General features: G+C 48.6%; 1 long non-coding RNA gene across 1 annotated transcript; it reads right to left on the bottom strand.

Annotated features, from left to right (window-relative positions):
* Positions 1–1,159: 1,159 nt before the first annotated feature.
* On the bottom strand, positions 1,160–4,766 carry LOC141042294 (uncharacterized). Its single transcript, XR_012204425.1, has 3 exons — positions 3,976–4,766; positions 2,779–2,853; positions 1,160–1,442 (listed from the first exon to the last, which is right to left on the bottom strand). It is a non-coding gene; the product is annotated as an uncharacterized lncRNA (long non-coding RNA).
* Positions 4,767–5,033: the final 267 nt, after the last annotated feature.

A 5,033-nucleotide genomic window follows, 5' to 3' on the forward strand; every position in this document is an offset into this window, starting at 1 on the left:
ATACCCATGGAAAGGCTCACAGGGTTATTCAATATGAAGGACACTGTCGGATAAAATCCAACAAAGGAACCGATGGTCCACAAGGGATCTGATGTGAGCATCGGTACTCAATCAGAGGAAGAAGAATGCAAGGAGATCTGATTATAGAAACAACTGACTAACTCAAAGTTCAAATGCAAAAGAATTATGATTTCCAAATCAGGGGGTCAGAAGCAACGCTCTGATCAAGGATGGATAAGTTGAGTAGGCTTAGGGGTACAATCGATGGCAATTTGATAGGTCGAGATCCAGCTCACGTTTAAAATGACGTCCGACCCGGAAGGATGAATACTAGGATCCGATTGAGGATTGCGAGCCTTCGCAACAAATTGAATCAACGGACTCAAAATGATAATGACAAGAGATGCCAATAAGATTATAGACTTATGGGATTAACCATAATGCAAGAAAGTAAGAATTTCAAGAGCAATAGGCTACTCAGGATTTCGGAAGTTCAAATAGTATTTTGAAGACTTTCGTGAAATACATGAATCAACTGGGGATGAGCAAATATCCGGTGAGTGCTAGAAATTATCCATAGTGGTATTCATGTGGCAAAGAACAGCAAGGCAGTAAGCTCAAAGGATTCTCGGAGCAGCAAAGAGAATTTCGGGGTGTCTTGTAATAACAAGATCAACTGGGAAGCATTGTATGAATGGCGAGTATACGTGGTTATCCACAGGGGTTTATCGATGGAAGGGAATTGCAAAAGCGACACCATAAAGTCTCAAGAGAACATCGGAGAGTATCTTCGGATCCTTCTGGTGCAGCAGACGATCATCTGTAATAAGGGGCTCTCCGGATGAAAGTGATAACGAGATCCTAATGTTAGATTTAGCAAAATTCATTTAACCCGAATAGAAGAGATGTCAGATTCCCAGAGTATAGGTTGAGGAATAAAAGATCCTACTACCACCCAATGGCGACGTGGGCCCGTAAGCCTCACAGCCATGTTAGTAAAACAGTTTTCACTGGCTAGACTCAACTTCGGCCAAGGAGTTGGAAAGGGGGATTCCTATAGGCAGTCGGCTCTGATACCAACTTGTGACGCCCCCGATTTGACCGTACACTAATCATGCACGCAAATGTGTACGATCAAGATCAGGGACTCACGGGAAGATATCACAACACAACTCTACAACATAAGTAAGTCATACAAGCATCATTATACAAGCCAGGGGCCTCGAGGCCTCGAATACAAGTGCTCGATCATAGACGAGTCAGCGGAAGCAACAATATCTGAGTACAGACATAAGTTAAACAAGTTTGCCTTAAGAAGGCTAACACAAAAGTAGCAACGATCTAAAAGGCAAGGCCTCCTGCCTGGGACCTCCTAACTACTCCTCGAAGCCGAACTCCACGTAGAATCATCCTCGGGATCTCTAGCTCCTGGACTCCAGCATCTGGTTGCGACAATCCGGTATAGAAAGCGGAAAAGAGGGAGAAAAGCAACCGTGAGTACTCATCCAAAGTACTCGCAAGCAAGGAGCTACACTACATATGCATGGGTATATGTGTAAAGGGTCATATCGGTGGACTGAACTGCAGAATGCCAGAATAAGAGGGGGATAGCTAATCCTCTCGAAGACTACGCTTCTGGCAGCCTCCATCTTGCAGCATGTAGAAGAGAGTAGATTGAAGTCCTCCAAGTAGCATCGTATAACATAATCCTACCCGGCGATCCCCTCCTCGTCGCCCTGTTAGAGAGCGATCGGCGGGTTATATCTGGCACTTGGAAGGGTGTGTTTTATTAAGTATCCAGTTCTAGTTGTCATAAGGTCAAGATACAACTCCGGGTCGTCCTTTTACCGAGGGACACGGCTATTCGAATAGATAAACTTCCCTGCAGGGATGCACCACATAACCCAACACGCTCGATCCCATTTGGCCGGACACACTTTTCTGGGTCATGCCCGGCCTCGTAAGATCAACACGTCGCAGCCCCACCTAGGCTCAACAGAGAGGTCAGCACGCCGGTCTAAACCTATGCGCGCAGGGGTCTGGGCCCATCGCCCTATGCACACCTGCACGTTGCGTACGCGGCCGGAAGCAGACCTAGCCCCCTTAATACAAGCGCGAGCTTACGGTCCAATGCGGCGCGCGCCACTCAGTTGCTGACGTCAAAAGAGCTTCGGCTGATACCACGACGTCGGGATACCCATAACTACTCCCACGTAGATGGTTAGTGCGTATAGACCAAATGGCCAGACTCAGATCAAATACCAAGATCTCGTTAAGCGTGTTAAGTATCCGCGAACGACGTCCAGGGCCAGGCCCACCTCTCTCCTAGGTGGTCTCAACCTGCCCTGGCGCTCCGCCACAAAGTAACAGTCGGGGGCCGTCAGGAACCCAGGCCCACCTCTGCCGGGATGGAGCCACCTGTCCTTTCAGCCCCCTCATCAGAATCACTTGCGGGTACTCCTCGAGCCGACCCGACTTTAGTCACCACATGTGTCATGTATATAATGTATATAGTATATACCCGTGATCACCTCCCAAAGTGATCACGGCCCAGTAGTATAGCATGGCAGACGGACAAGAGTGTAGGGCCACTAATGGAACACTAGCATCCTATACTAAGCAGTAGGATAGCAGGTAAGGGTAACAACTGTAGCAACAATGACAGGCTATGCATCAGTATAGGATTAACCGAAAGCAGTAACATGCTACACTACTCTAATGCAAGCAGTATAGAGAAGGAATAGGCGATATCTGGTGATCAAGGGAGGGGGGGCTTGCCTGGTTGCTCTGGCAAGAAGGAGGGGTGGTCGTCGATGTAGTCGATCTCGGGGGTATCGGCAACGGTCTCGGGGTCTACCGGAAAGAAGTAGCGGAGGGGAACACAATAAATAACAGAGCAATCAAAGCATCACAAAGCATAACAGAGCAATACGCGGTGCTAGGTGTGCCCTAACACGGTACGAGGTGATACCGACGAAGGGGGAAAACAACCGGGAAAGTATCCCTGGTGTATCGTGTTTTCGGACAGATGAACTGGAGGCGGAAAGTTGCGTGTTCGCTATGCTAGGGATATGTGGCGGACGAACGGACTGCGTATTCGGATTCGTCTCGTCGTTCTGAGCAACTTTCATGTACAAAGTATTTTCATCCGAGTTACGGATATTTTTATATTAATTTTCAAAGCTTTAAACCATTTTATGAAATTTCTGGTTTTATTATTAAATCGAAATTAAAACAGGAAATACTCTTGTCACCTACTGCCATTCTAGCTACAGCGTATGACAGTGGGGCCAATGGGATGGGTTGACCCATTCAAGGGTTGATTGGTCAACATATAAACAGTACCGCGGGACCCAGCTGTCATTGAAAGTAACTAAATTGACTTTGGTTATTTATTTTAATCTCAGGGAACCCACATGTCATCTGTACTAACCTAACCACTAATTAGCATCTAGTCTTAAACAGGGCCCAAACCGGCCACTGGTGTGCTTGGGCACGCACGCACGAGAGTGCATGGTGGCCACGGCCAACAACTTGCAGTAGTGGGCAAGAGTAGCAAGCAACAGCTAGGGGCAGTATCACTATCACCACAGCTAGCAAAGGAGCAGAGCAACTACAGAACACAGCGGTGGCAGAGCATCAGCTCAGCGGCAGAGGCAACAAGCAGCAACAGCCAGTATCGACAGCAATGGCGGCGGCAGCAACAAACAACAATAGCAACGAGCAGTGAGCAGCAGAACGCGGCAGCAGCACGAGCAGCAGGCCCGGTGGAGCAGTAGCAGCGGCGCAGCGACAGGGCAGACGCGGCCTGCGCGGGCGCGTCCCTCGGGCAAGCAGCAGCACGAGAGTGGGGGGCGCAACGACGAGCGCGTACACTGAGGCTCGAACGCGGCCATGGAAGAGGACAACCGAGCTCGGGGACGACGGCAAACGACAACGAATAAAAGGGGAAAGGGGGGAATCGATGAGGCTCACTAGGAGGAGGTCGGGGACGTGCTCGCATAGGTTGAGGGGGCGCCGGAGGTGGGGATCGACGACGACGGCCGTGGCGGCTGTGGTGGGGATGGCGGCTCGATGTGGAGCATACAAGGCCCTTTGGCCTCGATCCAGAGGCGTAGGTGAAGGAGACGAGGTTGGGGAAGCTCGTCGCCACCTTGTAGCAGCTCGGGGATGACCCAGAGAATGGCAACGACGACGCGGCGGCGACGGCAACGCACGGGCGTCGAGCAGGAGAGGCAGGGGCGCAAGAGGGAAGAAAAAGGGGATGCTAGGGTTTCGCGGAGGAGGGGGCCGGTCTTATCCATCTCGGGGTGTCGTGGATGCTCGACACGAGCTCATCGGGCGTGTGGACGGCCGGCCAGAGGCCACAGCCATGGCTCTGTCTCTCTGTACATCTCTATACATAATAAGAAGGAGAAGGCCGTGGTGGGCTTGGGCCATGCTACTGTAGCACTAGGCTTTCTAGTGCACAGTGTGCACTTAGCCCCTTCTCTAGTTTCTCTGTTTTTATATTTTGGTACTGTTTTCTACTTAACTCCCATAGCAAATGAATTTAGGCCAACTTGAAATTTGGCGCATAATTAGTGGGCAATATTTTGAGACAGCACAAAAGTTTTCATGTGGTTTGAGAAAAACATAAACATTTGTTTATATTTAAAAGCCCATAATAGTTGTCATTGGACCACTTTAATATTTTGCGAAGGATTAATTAGTGAGTCAAATGAAGTTGGCTTCCACATGACAAATGATCATGGGGGAATATAGAACTATTCAAACATTTTTAGTTTTATAGTTTGAGAGAAATAATAATTTGACTTGCCTTTTAAATTTGAATTTGAGGTCGGTTTGGGACAAAGTGATGATTAGCAAAATTTAATTATGATGATGTGGCGCCTTTAGTAGGAGTTTACTGTAGCTTAATTATCCGGGCATCACAGTTACACTTACCTTCGTTGAGGTCCCAATCGTCAGAGTTGCGTTTAATTCTTTCCAATAAATCCCATTTGAATTCAATAGTCTTCATCATAAAAGAG

This window comes from Aegilops tauschii, chromosome 3, assembly GCF_002575655.3.
Source record: "Aegilops tauschii subsp. strangulata cultivar AL8/78 chromosome 3, Aet v6.0, whole genome shotgun sequence".
Classification (NCBI taxonomy): domain Eukaryota; kingdom Viridiplantae; phylum Streptophyta; class Magnoliopsida; order Poales; family Poaceae; genus Aegilops; species Aegilops tauschii.